At 38.8% G+C, this 21,434-nt stretch overlaps 1 protein-coding gene across 1 annotated transcript in view; it reads right to left on the reverse strand.

Annotated features, from left to right (window-relative positions):
- Positions 1–21,434, reverse strand: part of RALGPS1 (Ral GEF with PH domain and SH3 binding motif 1) — a 3,844,659-nt gene that overhangs the window by 1,544,617 nt on the left and 2,278,608 nt on the right. The window lies entirely within an intron of this gene.

Here is a 21,434-nt window from a genome sequence, read left to right on the forward strand (position 1 = left end):
ATAAACATCTGGAGTATTAAATCAGCTAAGGTTAAAAAGTAATACATTTCAATAAATCCTTAATACCTACTACTAGTATTTTTCTATCAAACAGGGTATTACAGCACAAAATAGTTAAAACTTTCTAGCTTACCACCAGTTTCTGGAACCATGGGAGGTTAGTGTACCTTTACAGACCATTTGCTCTCACACTGGTAGCATTATGTAGACTGAGACAGTGCACAGCCTGTTTCATACTTACTAACAACTTAGTACTTCCATACATGGAATCTACATGTGAGAATTATAATACTTACTAAATCTGGACCTATCCTCTCACCAAATCATTGAATCAGTACACACCAGTTTGTCATAACTTGCACCCACCTATCATTTGTATGTCATTCACCTGAATGAAGACTTTTTTTATGCTGAGATATTTAAGATACCTTTCCCTAAGCCTCACAGGCCCTTAACGCATGGGCCTGACAAAAAATTTCTCAGCATGAGAAAGGCACTCCAGTAATGACACATATACCACCATTTGACATTGTAAAAAAGGACCATCAGAATGTTACACTTAAACCCTTAAGGCATCTTGGACTAGCCACTATGTGCAGTAATGTCCTATTCATATGTGACTACAAAGTGACACACAAACATGCAGAATGCACGAGGCTGGGTAAAGAAAAAGTGACAGTGAGCTGCCTCCATACGTCATTATATGACAAGCTGCTAAAACATTCACATCTCTTTAATGCAGGTACACTTATTGCATGATCATTGTCTAGGAGTTACAGACCAGTGGTCAAAAATTCATATTGTCAGACAGAAAAAAGCCAATACGGCTGACTGGAAAAACAGTTGACTGCATGTACAGGCTTTCTCTCAGTGCTAGACTGTGGTACAGTGGAGATCTGAGAATTTGCCTTTCCCCACTGTATGACAATCCTAAAATTAATGTTCTGCAGCTGCTTGCAACAGTACTTAGTACACACAAAACTACAAGGGAGCAGTAGAGAAGGGTGCTAAACTGAACCATGAAAACAGTTGAACAAATTGTCATGTAAAGAAAGACTGTTTTAAAGGAGGAAAGTCTATTTTAATTTATGTCAAAATGTCAAAAGGTTACGCTACTTCCAGTTAACTATCTAAATGTTCCTTTTGATTCCCAAATATCAGTAAGTAATGAAGGCTCAATTTGGTTGAAGAATGACAGAAAACCGGACCTCGTTATCTTGGGAGACATGAGTATTGAATGGATGCATTTTTCTATTATACTAGCCATCACTAATGGATCTTCTCAGATGAGCACAATAAATATTATCCCTCCTAGGAACTTTGCACGTTCCACTAGTGAGCATCTGCTATATTCAGAGTGTAAGGAAATATAAACACATTTTCTCCATACAAATTTCTTAGCACTATTAACATTAACCGGATATGGTCGGTGTTTGGTGTCTTTTGCCAGAGGTCCAGAGTGATTCTAATTTAATCCAAGACATCCAAGAAAAATACCAAGAAAATTCAAATATTTTGTGTCACTATTGCACTTTTTAAATTGCACTGTATCTGACCACTGCATTTTTTTCTCCTTTTTTTATTGTTCTGACTGCAGATTTTCTACACTTGTTTTCAACTGTATTTCTAGTCTAGGTAGCATAGTCTAGATTCAGACCTGTTGAATCAAGTCTGTTTTGTTACATTTGGGCAGTAAACAAGCCATCTTACATTAAAAGGGGCACCTCTGTAACTCTGTGGCAGAAGAGTGCGGATCCAGCCTTGTATGAGCTCTAAATTGCTGGAGGAAGGTGCATTGTGTTCTTTTCTATTGGTAAATTAGCTTAAAACTGTTTAATTTCACCTGTATTAAAGCCTTGCATTTGCTCATCACCATGCAACAGGGTTTAGCAGTGCCCTATATAGATGCAAATGCCTTGAAACACAATTTTCCCTAGACAACTGTCAATGGAGCCCTCACAAGCTTCTCTGGTGCATTAAAGGCAACTTAGTTGTGCACTGAGCAGCGTTGTCACACCTATCATCCACAACCCTCAGTTGAACAACCCTTGATTGTCCTAGGGCAACAACTGGTCAATCTAGCCCACTCCCTTCCCAGACAGCTTGATAGTTCTAGCACAAAAACTAGCCACTCTGGCCTCCTTTCCCTAAGACCTCATACTGTAAAAATGCGCTATAATGGACAGGCAGTTTCCCCATCATTTCTCTGGACAACCTGACTTGTCATGGGAATACTGAGGCAATGTAGTAATTACCTCATGAATACTGACAACCATTTATTTTTAAAGCAAACAAATACTATACATGAGAGATGTAAGTACACTATGAAATTGGAATCATTTTAATCATGTAATAACAAACTACCAAACAGGTTGTCATTTCACACTCTTCACCTCTAACACAAACTAAATACACAACTCATAGAGCCACTTATGCAGAGTTACTCACTAGACGTTTGCCAAAATTTCAGAGACCTCCTAAATGTAAACAAAGTACACATGCTGTTATGTGAATAGAAACCACTACAAATAATAACACATACAAGCATGTCCCAATAAATAAGCCCCTAAGCCAAAACACTTCTAAATCTAATGTCTTGGTCATAGGCGACTCCACAGTGAGACACACAGATGTTCCCCTCACTAGGCTGGACAAGGAGAAAGTCATATTCAGCTGATATCAGGTGTCAAGATCTGTCACACCACGCGTGCACTCAAGTCACTCAACAAGTACCATTATGAAACAAGTACCATTATGACTTAGTCATAGTCCATGTTGGGGTGAATGATATGAGATATACACCTCTAGACTATATGAAGAAAGCCATAATGACTGATGTCTCAGACTGTGTGTCCCAGGCAGGTATGACCCTAGCCCTATGCAGCATTCTACCTCCTCCCAGGATGATGCCACAGTATAAATAAAAAATGGTTGAATTCAACAAATTTACCCTGAACTACTCTCCAACTAAGATAGAATTTAGACAGGTTAGTAAATAGGGAATATAGTCCTCTTGAAGTGGACAGGAACCTTGAGGGAATTGGTGAGTTGAGGTATGGTTCTGCCAAAACCTATTTCTGTCATTATGCTGAACCCATTGATACACATAGAGAAGCCTCTAGCTCCAATGTCACAAATGCCCTGATGTTTTTTACCACTGATGTGAATCCTATTATGGATATTATAAGGAAGAACTGGCGGGTATTGACCGTGGATTCTATGGTAAATGAAGTAGTAGGGGAAAATCTCTCCATTATGTTTAAGAACAAATGCAACTTAAAAAGAATACTATGTTATCTCAGAGACCAGAGACAGAGCTAGACAATCTGATAGTATGAAAGGTACCAACCCTTGTGAGGGTTGTAATTTCTGTGGTTATTTTTATACCACAGGGATTTTTGTTCACCCTGATACCGGTCAACAGTTTTATTTTGATGTAGAAGCTAATTGTAAGACCCTACATGTAGTTTATTTGGCCAAGTGTGTGACCTGCAGATCATTTTACGTCGGTAAAATGGACAGGCCACTCACGGATAAAATTAGGAAGCATGTTTATAATATTAGAATTCTTCCATGGAAGGTTGGGCACCAGGCTGGCAACTCAATACCGTAAAACACCACTGCCAGTCATGAGTGGACAGGTGATCCACTGTGGCAACCCCTAACCGGGAAAAAGCCGAAAGAAGAAGAAATTTATAATATTAGAATTAAAATCACTACCAGTGCCCTATCTAAATATGCTATGGCCCAAGGTGATGACCACATTTCAGATTTTTGGTGGTAGATCTGGTTAAGCCTACATACAGTCAGAGAAGGGGACATACGTAACTTGACAGAGTGTGAAGAAGTCAAGTGGATTTTGAGGCTTAGAGCAGACCGTGGAATGGGTCTGAATGAGAGGGCTTCCATTAACCCCATGTTAAAATCTACGAAGTTAACTATGAAGTACCCCTGAAATTATATTAATGTATTTCATAGCCCCTATGTGCATATATTAGTTGTTTTCACATATATATGTATATATATATATATATATATATATATATTTTTTTTATATCTACAGTTTTTTGTGTTGTGTGTTGTAATGTTGAAGGTTGCACTGTCACTTTAAATCAGTAGATTGCTATTGTTTAATATGAACTGATTGGTTCATTAAGACTATTTAAATGGCTGCAGACCAGTATTTGCTTGATGGTCTGAAGAAGCTCCTATGTGAAAGCCCTTACCTATTGTGAAATAAAAGGATTTTATATTTTTTCATGGTGGATTTGTTACATGAATTCCATGGTTTGTGGATTGCTACTGATTTTGGTGACTATTTGCTTCTTATACTTGAGCAATACCACATTTGCTCTTCACAGCGTGTTACTGTGGTTATTTTATTGAATTCAACAAATGGCTTAGCTTCTGGTGTCAGTCCAGGGGTATCCAGTATCTATTAGCTTGGGATGACATGGTTGCCAGGCCACACTGCTTTGCCAGATATGGTCTGCACCTCTCTCCTCTAAGCTTTTGGATAGTGGCAAAGGTGCTTGCCTGCCCCATAGTGCCTTTTTTAGGCAATGTCAAAACAACAACATTTGCAAAGTAACAAAATCCACATGAGGCAAACTCAAGGTTTTACTGCTTAATACTAGAAGTCTAAATGTGAAGCTGTACTTCCCAGAAGCACTCCTCACCTTGGAAAATGCTGACATCTGTGCAGTCACTGACACATGGTACAAGTCTAAGGACAGCACCCCAGCTGTGCAGGGCTATAATGCCTTCCACATGTTCAGACCTTAAAATGAGTATGAAAGAACCAAAGCTGGAAGGGTATCTATCTTCATTAAAGCCAAGTGCACCTTGAGACTGGTCAAACTGTATGCGTCTTTCGAACTACTCCATGTCCAACTACCTCCAGGCAAAATACCCTGCCATGTCATTGTTATCTATAGGTACCCACCATGAACCAAGAAAAGTACACCACCTACCTTGACTTACTGGAATCACTCTCCATAAAGCCCAACACCTTAGTCATGGGTGATTCCAAATATTCTTCCTGCAAGTGGGTGACATATATGAGTGCAAACATGCCCACCCAGGGGTTGCTGGACTTGATTAATTCAAATGTCCTGGAACACATAGTTTGCATCCTCACAATGGGCTCAAATGTCCGAGACATAGTACTCACCAACATGGGGAGTCACTGCACTTGCCCTTGTGTAATGCCTTCCTTGGTAAGAATGGGCCATAAAACTGTCTCATTTGAAGTAACTATTGGACCTGACACCCCAGCAGGAGCAAAAAAAAACTGAAGATCTTTCAAAAGCAAACTTCAGACTACTAAGTGATGGTATATAAAGTTTTATACCCCCTGCATTCACAGACAACAATGACTCCTATGCAAAAGTGTACTCATGCCCTGTACAAACACTTAAGCAGCTGTATAGACTTGGTTGTACCTGACCAGATCAAAACCACATCCTCCCAAAAATAGAAGCCGCCCTGGCTGACCTCAATTATAAGCAAGTTGCATAACAACAGGAAGAAACTGATGCCCAAGAATAAGATGGAACTGACTCAGCAGAGGAAAAATTCCTTCCTCAGCTTGAACAAGCAAATCAGAAATCTTGTGAAATCCTCTAAAGCTAATTATGAAAGTGGAATAGTATCCCTAGCTAAGGATAAGCATAACGCATTCTTTAATTTTGTCTGAAACCTAAAAGGGAATGCCCAGCTTTGTGCAGAACTGGTAATAGATGGTACGAGTCATACTGCACTTGAGAAACTTGCCAACCTGCTAGCCAACAGATTTGATGCAAACTTTACCCCCCAAAGCATACCTGACACCAGTCCTCTGCTAAGTACCTCTAGAGATCAGGTTTTACCTGAGCTCTCCAAGCCCAAAAACATGGCCTCAATGGGACTAGATAACATCCTGGGATGCTTACTATGCAATCTAAAACAGGACCTAGCAGACCCACTCAGCGTTCTCTTTAACCATAGCCTGAGAAATGGCTTTGTTCTAGCACACTGAAGATCAGCAGCAGTAATCCACTTGTACAAATGGGGGCCATCATCAGACTCTGGGAAGTATAGACCCATAAGTCTAACCAGTCTCATCTGCAAGCCCATGGAAAGAATTATCATGGATCTTATCAACAAGGACATAGGTGACCTTCAAACTTTAGACCCATCCCAATCTGGTTTGTTAAAGGGTAGATCATGCTTTTTAAATCCAGTAGACTTCTTCAAGAAAGTCACCAAAGCCCTGGATGAAGGTAAGACGGTGCATACCGTCTATCTTGACCTGGCCAAGGCTTTTTACACAATCCCCAGTTTGGTATCATTGAAAAACTCTCTCAGTTGTGGATTAACCCTTATATCACTAGATGGGTATGCTCACTGACAGAACACATACTATCAAATTGGTGACAGCACCTCTACCAGTAGACTCAATCACTAGTGGCATACCACGAGGTTCTGTGCTGTGTCCTTTATTGTTTGTAATCTACTTCTCAGAAGTTAAGGCCAAATTAGATGGCCTTTGGCTTACCAGGTTCACTGATGATTGCAAACGGAGTCTCCCAACAATGTTAACATACTACAGGAAAGGCTAACACAGGTTTCAAAGCCACTTTTTAAAACTAAACTCAGAAAAGTGCATTATTATTCCCTTGGCAAATTACAATTCCCTGCTAACTACAGTATTGAGAGCACTCCCCTAAGTTCAAACCCAATGGTGCAAGACCTAACAACATTGGTAGACAGCAATCTGAACTTCAACCACCAAGTTTTCACTGTGGTAATGAAAGCATTCAGGGCATTGCATCCAAGTCTAAGGATGTTATAGCCCCACTGTACTCGACCCTCATCAGATCATTAATAGAGTATAATGCTCCCTTTTGCATGTACCTCAACAGATACCTGCAGACTAAACACCCTTACAATGTACTCTGTATCATACACGCCGCTGAGAGGAGATTTCTGCCTGGCCTACAGGGCAGTCTCTGACCCTGCCCTGATGAATATGCTTCACATCTGCAAATCTAATGGCACAAAAATCACTCGCTCTAGAGATCTTAACCTAGCCTGTGCCATTAACAGAACATGCTGGAGAGACAAATATGTCTCCAAGAGACTGCTGCTCTTCTGGAACAAACTTCCAATTCATGTGAAGCTCCTCACTGACCCTCTTCAAGTGCATCCTGGATAAATGGATGGCACCTGTGTCCCTCATGGATGGGAGTCAGTGTTGACCACAAAATATGTTCACTTAATAAGGACAAATGGGGGAACATGGGATTAACATGGCTAGGCTTGTAAAGGCTCAAGGGCAGCTAGCATAGTAACCTCCTATGAATCTATAAACAATGTTACACTGCATATATAAACTGATGTCATGTTGTAATATTTCACTATCTGTTTTCTAAATAAGCTTGATAGTATTGTCCATTTCTGGAACAGGTGCACTAAGTAAGCTAATCTTCCTCAGATAACTCATCACATTACATCTGTGAATTCACACAGATAACACTTATAGACAATGCATCCATCCAAATTCTAGATGATGTAAAAATGTGCAGCTGAGAATTAAATAAACAATGCCCTTCTCCCTGGAAAAAGAAGCTATTGCACTGAAAATCAATAGTTAAATATAAAGAATCCCCTTCCCCAAATTATTGAATACATTTTGTTAGATCTTTAGTTTTGGCCAGAGCTCCTGAATAATACCTTCCCTCATTATAGCTAATTGGCTATGCTACTCTCTCCAGATATATGTTTTATTTTTCCTTACCCCTGTGGCCTATGTTGTGACTGAAAAAGATCTGAAAAGGATCAGTTCACTTATCTAGTTAACACATTTAAAGGATCACATTAAAGATAAGACTATCAGAATGAGTGCCTCTCCATTCCATGATGTTGTTACAAATGGCTTTTCTGCTTACCAACAATGTCAGACTGTCCAACTTTCGTAGTTTAAAATATCTCATCTGAAATGGTTTATAAACTACTTCATCTGCTTAAACTGGGATCAGTTTCAACTGATGTTTCGACATAAATTTCTGAAAAACCAGTGCTTCTGTCGTTGCATACTCACAAGCCATTCAGTTAGTACACAAAGGTGGAATCTCAGCTGCAGTAAACGTCTACCGCTATTGCGATCCTTTTTTATCAATTAAAATCTTAGGGGAGTGTGTCCATTCACAATAATCTGAACATTCACGCAGGCATAATCTCACTTTTCACATTAATTACACTTTCAGAACCGGCTGACTGGCAGCACCTGTTGAATATATTTGAATATAAAAGCTGATTAAGTTTTTTTATTATTGCACTTTCTAAGGCACGGACAACTGTCAATCTTTTCAAATTACTGAGAATACTTGACTGTTTCTGTGTCTTAACTTAGTGCAATTAAGTGCTTTTCAAGATTCCTAGACAGAACGTATCAGTTTGTTATATGGACTGATGTTGCCACCTATCATTTCCTCTCTCTGTTTCAGTAGAAACTCTGCAAGGCTCAGCTTTTTGTCATTTTGTACTTAAAACCTTCATCAGCAGCATGCCACTTAAGTGTGGTAAAGCATAGTTAATGCAATATACTAACAGAATAATATTCTGGAGAGTTGGGTCTAATCCTTCAGAATTGTTTCACTTTACATATATATATATATATAGTTAAAATGCATGGGGCTTGATTGCGATTACTGCAAAACTAAATATGTGTTTTTTAGAGTAAATACCATCTACCTCACATGAAAATATTTCTTGACACATTAATTGAAAGATTATCTACAAACTCCATAGAATCTACTTTTTCCCTCATTATTTTAAAGTTTGATGTGCAGGTAAATACAGTTGTAAGAATAGGTGAATTCTACATCGCCAAAGCTGTTATGTCTAACAATGCCAGCATGTCCACAGCTATCACAAACTTCCTTCTTTCTTTACTATACTCTTTGTAGCTGCTAACTAACTTTTAGTCTCCATTCATGCATAAACCTGCAAACCTGCTAGGCCACAACAGGAGAATTACCATTAATTATCCCTCTGTAACTTGGCAATGGTTGCATTTGAGAAAATGTGTGTCCTCAACACTGGATAAATTTGCTCGTAAATTGCTCAGACCTGCCAAACACCCTTCAAAGTGATGGTTGAAGTTCAGCTGGTTTTCGGGTTAGCATTCCAAAACCAAAACCAAAACAAACATGGTGATACAACATAACACTTTATCTACCAGTATTAGAAAAAAATCTTAACAAATGTGCCTTAAAATATTTTTCAAAAGCTGCTGGCTCTTGCACTCAAGATGTTAGTATGGCAGTATGGCTAGGAGTTTAAATAAAAAAACTTCACTTCCTAGAAGCTCTCTTGTCCCAAGAGAATGCTGACATTTGTGCAGTCATTGAGACATGGTCTAAAGCCACAGAGAGCACACCAACAGTGCAAGGTTATAATGCCTTCCACACATTTAGACCAGATACTTCACAGGCAAGAACTAAAGGTGGAGGTGTCACTATTTATATCAAAAATAAATATACTTCAAGATTGGTCAAACAGAACAATGCACTTGAGCTGCTCCATGTTCAAATCACCACAGGCAAAATCCAATACCACTTCCTTGCAAGCTATAGGTCCCTTGGATGACCCAGGAAACCCATACCCATGTATTTAAACTTATTGTAAACATTCACCACCCAACCCAATACCATATTCATGGGTGACTTTGATTACCCCATTATTAACCGGGAACCCTATATGACACCAAATGTACATGCACAGAGATTCCTCGATTTTGTAAACACAAACCCTTGGACCAGATAGTCAATTCACCAACCAGGGGTGCAATCATACCGGATCTGGTCCTCACTAACATGGGAGAATGCTGCACAACCCCTACTGTAATGTCTTCCCTGGACAAAATAGTCTTCTTTGAAGTATATATAAAACCTACATCCCCAGCTAAACCTGGAATATTTAGGAACTACTTTAAGGTTAACCTCCTGCTATTAAGTGATAACCTGGCAAAATATCAAGCCCCCATAAAACCTGAGAATATGGCTGCCTATGCAGAACTGTTCACAGAAATCCTGTACAAGCATTTTAATAGCTGCATACAGGCAGCTGTACCCACCAGGAAGAAGTACAGGACGACTAACAAGCCACCCTAATGGAATCACAAAATCAATAGGCTGTATAACAGAAGGAAAAAATCATGGCAGAAATTAGGAGGTGCAGCACCAAGCAGGATAAAAGCACTCTCATCAAACTAAGCAAACAACTCAAGAGGACAAATACAGTCTACTAAAGCCAAATTTGAGGTAAGTTTGGCCTCCCAGGCCAAGGACAACCACGAAGGATTCTTTATCTATGTCCGCAGCCTCAAAGGCAATACACAACTGTGTGCAAAAATCATTGTAACTGGAGCTACCTATACTGAGCCAGAAGATAATGCCAACCTCCTGGCTGATAAATTCAGCTCCACTTTTACCTCTCTCTCCCCATCAACCTTCCCTCAGGAAATGCCATCACATAAAACTCATCCTACTATCACTAGGGAACGGGCCCTTAATGCTCTCTCTAAGACCAAGAATGCTGCATCAATGGGCCCAGACAATATCCCAGGATGTCTTCTAAATAGCATGAAACATGACCTATCAGGGCCTCTGGCATTACTATTTAACTGTAGCATTCAAACAGGCTTTGTGTCTCATGAATGGAAAATGACAACTGTCATCCCTCTGCACAAAGGTATGCCATCTACAGACCCTGGAAACTACAGACCCCATAAGTCTTACTAGTCTTATATGTAAAGCCATGTAAAGAATTATCATGGAGCTGATCAACAGAGATACAGTAAACCTCCAGACATGGGACTCAACCCATTTTGGTTTCATCAAGGGCAGATCATGCCGACTCAACCTAGTGGAATTCTTTGAGAAAATAACCAAAGCAATGGATGAGGGAAAATGGTTCACACTGCCTACCTTGACCTGGCCAAGGCATTTGACACAATACCCCACTCGGACACTGTTGACAAACTCAATAGGTTAGGTACAAACTTGGATGTCGGTGGATAGCCAACTGGCTCACAGACAAGACCCAGGAAGTTAGAACTAATGAGTCTCTCTCGACAAAGAGGCCAGTCACAAGTGGAGTCCCTCAAGGGATCAGCCCTTGGACTGCTTCTTTTTGTCATTAACTGCTCAGAAGTCAAGGGCAATGTCAGTGGTCTCTGGCTAACTAAATATCCAAATGATTGCAAATTAGGAGCTGTCATTGAATCCCACACTGACACAAATGTTCTGCAGGAGGGGCAGACCCAAACAAACAACTGGTGCCAGAGCCATGGACTAAAACTAAATGACAAGAAATGCATAACAGTATCCTTTGGGAAGTCATCCATCTCTGGTAACTATCATATTGACAACACACCCCTTAGAGCTGACCCAGTAGTCAAGAACTTAGGGACACATGTAGATAGTAATCTAGCCTTTGACCATCATGTGTCTACAGTAGTGAGGAAATCATTCTATGTTGTGCAACTTATAAACAAAGATATGGCATCTTAGTCCAAGGAAGTTATTGTTCCACTGTATTCCGCATTCATCAGACCCATCCTTAAGTACAATACTTCCTTTGGTATGTACCTAACCAGGCATATCCAACAAGTGGAGCATCCACAGACGTTCCCCACTAAAAGAATACAGGACATAAAATATACTATGCAGACTGCTTCAAGGCCCTATCCCTGTATTCTGTCTTCTACAGGCTTTTGAAAGGGACGATCTATGCCTGGTATACAGGGCACTGTCAGACTCCACTTTGGTCAACCTCTTGCATATCCACAAAACAGAACCAGAATTACCCATTCTAAAGATTTAAACTTTGATATAAATAGGACCAGCTGGAGAGACGGGTATCTATCCAACTGACTACCCCATCTATGGAACAGACTCCTCATCCATGTGAAGCAGAGTTCCTCTCTAACCCAATTCAAGTGCAACTTGGACAATTGTATGGGGAACTGGAAATTCATCCCTGGTTTGGCAACTATGTCTCTAATGGGCACAAGCAACCTGTAAATGGTTCATCTGCCAGACCCCTGCTTAAACTCATCATCAGAACTTATCAGAGATTTGGGATGCATGGCTAGGCTTAAAAAGACCCTTGTGGTTGCTAGCCTAGTAAACACCTATGAACCTATAAACCTATTAGTGAAAATGTTACTCTCTAATTCATTGAGAAATTGTGTACATAGTTTGCTACCCTTTATGTTGGCTTGCTTTCTTATTTATGTATTTATTTATTTACTTCCATTTCTGACTGGGGGTAATCCAAATGAGTTAAAAGCCCATTTTCATTGGAGGCCAAGGGAGAAAAGCTGCACAGTTTATGCAGCAGAGGTAGCAAAAAAAAAAAAAAAAAAAAAACAGCTGTACACTGTTTTCTATATGCTTTCATTAGTGTCAATTACAAAATATATGCAATTAAAAGAAAACATAAGTAATGAAGTTACAAATAGATACATGAACAGAATATGGCAGCAGTTAAATATAAGGTTTCCACATCAAATTCATCCAAGAATGAAGTCACGGGCAGCAGTACAGATCTGCATGCTTTCTGTTGGGGGAAGAGTTGTATAGACCAACTGTTTTGGACATCAACTGTAGTGGGCAATATTCCCTACATAGCAAAACATGGATTACAGACAGTACAGTGTGACAGAGCTAGTTTACAACGTAAAAATGTCTCCAAAAATGGACATGAGTATTTGCCAGAGATAAGTGGGATGAGGGTCTGGCCAACTTTGTGGTAGGGGTCTGTGTGCTGCTTTTGGCAAATTGCCACCCATCATAAATCCCAGAATCCCTGGATCAATAAGCTACTGTCCAGTCAGTGTCCAGTTGACCAGCTTGGGTTACCTGGGAGAGTTCTATTGAGCAAAACCTGGACATAAAACCAATCAACCTGCCAAATATGAAAAAGGAATGCTACATTCAATATAGGTTCACTGACAGTAAAGAAGACTTGATGGAAAGGAGATGGTTGGACAGCCTCTATATCTAGGATACAAGAAAGAATGGCAGTGCAAGAAAGCCACTTGAACTGAGGTCCAGAGTCTACTACCTAGGGAAGGGCAGACTAGAAATGGTGTGGGAAACATGGTGAGGAAGAAGTTTCAGAAGACAGTGGGAGATATAATCAGATTTGGTGACAGATTCATGGCAATCAGACTCAAGTGTAACGACTGTGGACTATTCATAGTTTCAGCCTATGCCCCTCAGCAGGGGTGTGATAGCAAAGAAAAGAGTGCATTCATACAGCAGCTGCAGGACCTACTAGACAAAGCAGGACAAGATGAGTTGGTGTTGATAATGTGGGACTTGAAAGCACATATAGGGAGAGTGAGAGAGAACAGGATAGGACGACTGCCTAGGTCCACATGAGTGGGGAAAAGGAAATAAAGGAGGAGGGGCCATTCTAGAGTTCGGTCTGGCAAATGAACTGATAATAGCCAACACATGGTTCAGAAAGCAAGACAGTCCGATCATCACCTACGAGAGTGGTGACCATGCAAGTCAGGTGGACTTCCTCCTAGCAAGGAAAGGGCACCGGGGTAGAATCAGTGATTGCAAGGTCATCCCCAATGAACAGCTGACCCACAGCATAAACCAGTAGTTACCACAATCAGCTGCAATCTGTGGTCAGAGAAGGTACCAAGTCTGAGACGAGGCTGAAGACCTCAAAATTGACTGGAGAGAAATCATAAGACTATAAGGAAATACTCAGGGTTCTAGCACCTCAGAAAGAAGAGAAAATGGTGGAGTTGAAGAAGAATGACAGTGCTGCAAAACAGAATTTTGTGAGGACAATAGAAAGGATATGGGGCCGAGGTACGTAAGAAAACTAGAGATGGAATGCGGAAGTCCAGAAAGTTATCAAAAGAAAGAAAAGAAAGACAGAGTGGGAGATAGAAAAGACAGACCAGGCTAAGAAGGAATACTGGTTGGCTAACAGAGAGTCTAAGACAGCAGCTGCAAGAGAGAAGAGCACAGTACCGGGGCACTCTACCAGCTTATGGAAAGTAATTCACTAGGCAGCACAAATAAATTATATCAGGTCTCAGGGCAACAGAAAATAAATAAGATAATCATCAGTCATTCATAAGAGATGCCAGCAATAACCTTCCCACCAGTACATGGGATATCAAAGGCAGACAGAAGTACTTCCAACAGCGTCTTAATGAAGAAACCACCACAGAAATTGAACTGTCCTAGACACAGCATGCAAAAAAAAGAGAAAACTGACAACAGACGTAGTATGAAAACCATAATTTAAAATCAGGGAAAGCAGCAGGCTCAGATGACGTAATGGCAGCTATGATCACGATATTAGATGAGTTAGTGGAGAAATGGTTCCCGAGGGTACTCATAGCGGTATGGAGAGAGAGGTGTATCTCAGATTACGGGAGAATAAGCATACTAGTGCCAGTGTACAAGAACAGAGAGGACATCCACAACTGTGGGCAGTACAGAGGTATCAAAATTCTGTCACACTACATGAAGGTCTTGGAGAGGGTGATTGATAAACAAATGCACAGACTGCTAGATGACAGTAAGATGGGAGATGAGCAGTTCAGATTCACATCAGGATGCAACACAACCAACTCAATGCTTGCAGTGACACAGATACTTTAACAGAAGCTAGAGATGAGGAAAGAGTCTGGCTTGGTAATCCTATACTTAAAGAAAGCATATGACAATGTCCCAGGAGAGCTGATTTGGGCCATCCTGTGATGGTTCAAAGTCCCAGAAATTGCAATTAGCCCACCAGGAACTTGACAGCGGTGCTAGTAGTTTCTTCAGTGTGGCTCCATGAAAGATGACGTCATTCCAACAGATCACTTTTGGTGATCTCGCTCCCTTAAATAAAAACAGTAGCTACAAACAAGTTGGGGACTAAAACCTGCTAAATATTGGATGAACAGCACAAAAACTACTAAAACAGAATTAAAGGTAATAACAGTAGAGAGACTTGCATTCCAAGGATTACGGAGGCAAGACAGCATGCCTTACAGATGCAAAAGATAGCGTGGATTATCATGAAAGCTACTGTGGCAGACAATCAGAAGTGATTTCTGTGATTTGGTACCCAGTTTTTAAGAGCTAAACCCCAGTAAGTCCTTATCCTTGTATTTGTTATCAAGAATGGAACAAAGCAGCATTCACTACTAATGGAGACCGAATCAGAGGTTTTTCTTAAAATATGGTAGAGACAGCAAAATGCTTTACTAGGCTATATAAAATGACCTAGAGTTTGGAGCAGCTTATAAAAAACTGCAGTCAGCAGATGCATTTCAACTCTGTTATACAGGGTTAACTAAAGAACAAGTTTTAGCAAATCAGCAATCATCTTAACTTTGGACACAGTTGTCAGACAATTAATGAATATGTCCTTTTTCCTCATATTTTCTTTCATTAGCCTTTTATTTAGGTCAGATTTTGTTCTTAAACTAAAAAATGGTGTTGGAAATAAATGGTCATGCAAACTGGCACATTAATTATAGTACTCTGGGTGTTTTTCAATTCACAGAAAAAAAAAAATAATGCATTATAGAAGTATGTAAAATCACCAAAGTTAAGAAACGGTCATTCATTTGCAGCACAAGCTCAAAATAACCCATTCAGTCCCTCATTTCCTTGACTTACTCTTTTTATTAAGATGGTATAATAGGAAATAATGCCCCATATGGTAAACATTACACATTTGGTCATGTCAGAAACCCACAAATATGCCATCACCTTTTCCAATTTACATCAGGCTGTTTTTGTTTCCTTTTAATCTTTCTTTCCAAATGTTCAACGTACTAAAATATGTAAAGTGAAATGGAAAAAAATGAGTTCACAAGACTGGATATTTTAACGCAAAGTATGCAGCATTTTTCATTTCTGAATGTTTTGCAGCTTATGGATACATACAAAAATACAAAAAGGTGAAGACAAATACCCATAAAGATAACATGCATGCATTCATTTTATTACTGATGCCAATAACTATTCAATCAGACCCTCTTACCAAGCACATAGATAAACAGATACAATACACAGCCAGTAAAAAAGTGCCTAAATCTCGCCAAAGTTTCTTTTATAATACTCAAACTCTGTCTCAAGTCAATAATAATCCAGTCTGTTCTATCGTTACCATTATAAACAATGGATAAATAAAGAGGTAGATCTCAAAATAGATTAGAACCCAATTTTGTAGATCTCAAAATAGATTAGAACCCAATTTTTCAAATACCTGTCCCCTAAAAAATGACAAATATACTACTGTACCACAGGCAGAACTGTACAGTTATCTAGCATTCCCACAGGTACGTAGTCAGATCTTTCAAATAGTCAACATTAAGCATACTGGAATGGCTAGACAATACATAAATTGCATAGTTGTTTTGTTCTTCTGAATGATAAAATGCTAATTTCTGTTCTCTTGGCTCTATCTTTTAGAATGAATACTAATGTGTTTTCTTTTGTCCCTGTCTGTCGTTAGCTCTCAGTAATGCACAAAGTTTTTTTCTCGAGTCATTAGCTTAGGTTAACATTTTTTCTCTGATTAGTTACCTCTTGCTGAGCTTCATCACAAATATATAACAGCATATGGTTTGCTTTTATCAGCATTACTATCTAGCTCATGTTCCGCAATCTGCATTAAAAAGTAATAATAAATAAAAAATAAAAAATAAACAATATTGTTAGAATGGTTTACTTGGATAACTTTGCAGGAAATATTTTTTCATTAAATAATTGGTCATCATCTTGAAAGAGTTTCTTTAAGTAAGTCGGCAGAATGCTATCAGAATCTTGAAACCCATAATCCTGAAAAAAAATACTGAAAGAACAAGACGCCGAAGACCACACGGTATAAAAATCTTACCGAATTCCTCTACCAGTGAGAACTCCGAAATGTGTGCAAACGTAGGTCCTGCTCAGGAACAAGTGTCAATATAGGTCTGCAAGGAGTCTGACATTCTGGTCTTCAGAAGTGCTGTCTTCTGATATTACAGCCTAAGAATTATGGGTTTCAAGACTGCAGGCTTCAAGACTATGACAGTAAACCCAAAATATCATATCACCAAACCACAAATGACTGATCTCAATAACTGATACTCAAAACATACCAGAAAAAAAGAAAGAAAACGTTTTTTTTTTTTTTTGCAGGGGGCAAGCTCCCCATGGATTGGTCTTTGCCTGCCACATACAATGGGGAAAGGACAATATTCCTACAACCTGCAGTACTGAAATCTCACACAGGAAAAACTGGTGCAGTCCAATCAGCTAACAATCGATCAATGAAATAATGTTTCCTCTTAATGTCGGTGATATTGTAGTTGAGGGCCTTACCAGTTCATTTCGCGCAGAAGTGGGCGTGTTGCAAATTGAGTGACAACCCGGTCTGCATATTTAATTTGCTCGTGCATATATGATATGAAAATATTAAATGTACACAAACGTTTAATACAGTATCGCCCAGGAAAGCCGTTCTTAGTAAAAGATCCTGCCAATGATACTGCGGAAGAGTCGGCTGTGACACCTGCACCAAAAAAAAGAGTCCATTTGGAGATTAATTGGGACAGTGAACCATCGCATTCTGACTCTGACAAAGAGAGCTATAATGCTACACAGTAAAAAGCCCGATGACGTGTTTTCACGGTTTTGTTTCTTTGCTGATTTTAGTATATATTATTAGTGCAATAAAACTTGTCAATTACAGATGTTAGTAACAGTTTACTGTTATATTTACTGTCATATTACAATGTCAGTGCACTTTTTCTTCGGTTGTACATTCGGAGGGAATGCATATTCATGAATGACATATCACAGGGGTGGGTTTTGGACGGAGCTTGCTACTGCGCATCTGGTGAGGCCCTCAATTACAATATCGCCTTAATATCTGTATCCTAAATATACATATTTATATTATATATTTATATCTATATACATATATATATATATATATATATATATATATATATATATATATATATATTATATACTTTTTGAACTTCTAAATATAAAAAAATAAAATGAAAAGGGGCTGCAACAACAGATACACTTTTAAATATTGAAATAAATAAAAATACGCAGACTAAAAACAGATAATTAAGCTTTCGTTCTTTAAAGGTAGTAGAACTTCTTCAGAATGCAATACATTTGAATGACAATATGATAAAAACTAAGATACATACCATGTGAGAGAACATTAGAATCTTATTAATGCTTATATACATTAACCAATGAACTAGCAGTATACATTCAAACTGAACAAAAGAACACTTGTAAAACTGAATATATGCAAACTAATCAGTTAAACCATCTCAGAGCACATTTTATGTTTATATTTTCATTTAAACCAGGGGAGGCTTCAGAGTTCAACAGGAGCTGCCACTTAAGTTCCTTTAGTTCCAAGTAGGTATCTGTATTACCAAAGAAAACACCAACCTGTTCCAACACCAAAAACTGAAACTTAACAAAATTAGCATGTCATACTATGTTTAGCAATAGCATTGTTCATGTTCCTAGACCTAATAGCCCCCAAATGCTCTTTAATTCTGTCTGACAGTCTTCTAGAGGTTTTCCCTACATAAAAGCTGCTGCAAGAAGAACAAATACCAGCATATACAACAGAAGATGAGTGTTTATAATACTATATATATATATATATATATATATATATATATATATATATATATATATATATATATATATATATATATATATATATATACATACATACACACACACACATATGTATATGTATGGGAGTCCTGCATGTGTTGGTCAACATCTATTAAATTGATCATGTCTGCTTGAGAAGTATGCAAGATTGACAATCCCCTGCTAGGGGAATATTCCCCTTCCCCATGGACTGTGCAATCTTGGAGTTAGAATATTTAATTAGTGGGGAGGGGTGTGGAAAAATTTCATGTACTGAGATTCTTTCTTGGGGCATGTGTGATAGCATTTTGACATTTGGTTTGTTGGCCATCAGTATTTCTGAGGTTAAAGTTTAGGTGACTAAAGTGAGTAGAATATATATATATATATATATATATATACATATATATATATATATATATATATATATACACACACACATACATATATGCCCCCCTTCAGAAGATCATCTCTTCAGAAAGTCGAACTTCAAATGGTTGAGTCCATATGATTGACTTCTTGAAATTTCAAAGCATTTGTATAGAGATCAATCTTGTGACATAGACCATATATATCTGCATGTATGTATGCATGTATATATATATATATATATATATATATATATATATATATATATATATGTGTGTGTGTGTGTGTGTGTGTGTGCGCATGTATGTAGGATACATCAACAAACACACAGACACACACATATCCATACACATCACACATATGCATGGCGTGAGTTCACCACAAAAGTTAATGTGATCTAACTAATGGAATGTACTGCAAAACAAACATTGTAAGATTAAAAAAAAAATCACTGTTTCCAGAATCTAGACAGATGTTTTTACAACAATGCAGGTTGAGCAAAAAGATTTTCAGAAGAATAGTAAGACTAAAACAAGTGACAGCCACGATGGTGCAGCAGTAGCTTTGTCACCTCACAGCAAGAGGTTCTCCCATTTGATTCTTGGTTGGAGCGCCTTCTGTGTGGTGTCTGCATGTCCTCCCCGCGGTTGAGAGGCGTTCGAGCGACATGCATGAATGGGCATGCCTTCGTTGAAGATTGGACGTCGGGGATGGCACCTTGGCATTGTAAAAACCTACTGACAATCATTAGCGGACCAGAGCTCCGCTGTGGTGACCCCTAACCGGGAAAAGCCGAAAGAAAAACAACAACCAAGACTAAAACAAAAATGCCACTGAACACATTCTATCATGGGTTGACCAAAAATTGAAGTACAAATAAATTTTCTTCTACAAATGAGACTCAAAATAAACTGACCACTCAAAAATACATAGACAAGAAGCATAAACTATGAATGTATAGGCTACCTAAAGAGATCGATACACTAATAGGACCAGATGTCTTATTAACTGGACCTTAAAATACAGGGATATCTAGCACATTTATCATGACATGCACTTGGGAGTGTTTCTGCCCGGGCCTCTGCTGAAAATCGGTTCATTCCAAGTCACACTTTCCCGGTAAACAAATGTTAAATAAAATAAAGTAAATCAATAAATCATAGCTGACTGGAATGCTAAATCAGGAAGTCAAAGTACAACTGAAATAATGGGTTTGTTTGGCCTTGCATTATGAAATGAAGCAGGACACATACTGGTAAAATTCTGTCAAGATAATTCGCTAGACATATCACTCTCTTTCAATAGGGTAAGGGAGTAAGGGAGAACTCTGCATATGGATATCAACAGATGTTCAGTTCCAAAGTCAGACTGACTGGACACTTTGCAGTCTGAGATGGAAGAGTGTTTATACAGTCAGCAAAAATAAGACCTGGAGCTGACTGTGGCTCAGAATCTTTTCATTACAAAGTTAAGAATTAAAGTAAAGAAAACAAGAAATGCGCCTGTTAGTGAGATATAACCTTAACAATACTCTAAATGAATATGTATTGAGGGTGAAGAATAGATTTAAGGGATTAGATCTGGTTGACAGAGTACCTGAAGAATTGTAGACAGATGTTTGGGATACTATCCAGGAGGTAGCAACAAATATATTTCAAACAGATTAAGAAGACAAAATAACTAGTCTGTAGAAGTTTTAGAAGTGGTTGTGGAAAGAAAAGGGCAATACAGAGTTTCAGAGAACAGCAAGAAGAGATAAGGAGGCATATTTAAATGAACAATCCAAAATCAGGAAGAGTAAATACAATGACAGAGGAAAGGCAAGACGTCTGTTTAAGACTAGTGGCATCATATGGTAAATTTTCAGGTAAAAATGGACATGATAGAAGATCAAGATGGGAGGGACCTAACAGAAGCAAAAGATACTAGTCTTGCTGTTCTTAAACATTATCTTACCTGTACGTGCATGCCTCTGTAGGTGTGTTTAACAAAGGAAATGGAGGTGTGAAGAACAGGAAAGAACTCCATGTGAATATTTGGCTCAAATTAAAGAGTGGAATGAAGGGGTGACTGGAATCTGCAGTGACAAACAAGGCATAGAATACCTGGATAAAAAGAATGAGACAAGAATGCTCCTTTTCTGATCAGCTGAGTGCTTCCCTTTCAGAATAAATATTTAAACTCGCCTCTCTGTCGTATGTGAATGACACAGTGGTGTTCAGTACAATCTGTACACCTGTCATGGTAGGAAGAGGGCATTACTTGGCCAACCACTCTACTGTTAAGACTGACATGGGTTATTATAGCAATAACCCACGCCTGGGTGTGGGTAATGCTAAATTTACCCACGGTTGGCGTGGT

This window comes from Protopterus annectens, chromosome 16.part0 (assembly GCF_019279795.1).
Source record: "Protopterus annectens isolate FY-2018-M chromosome 16.part0, PAN1.0, whole genome shotgun sequence".
NCBI lineage: Eukaryota > Metazoa > Chordata > Ceratodontiformes > Protopteridae > Protopterus > Protopterus annectens.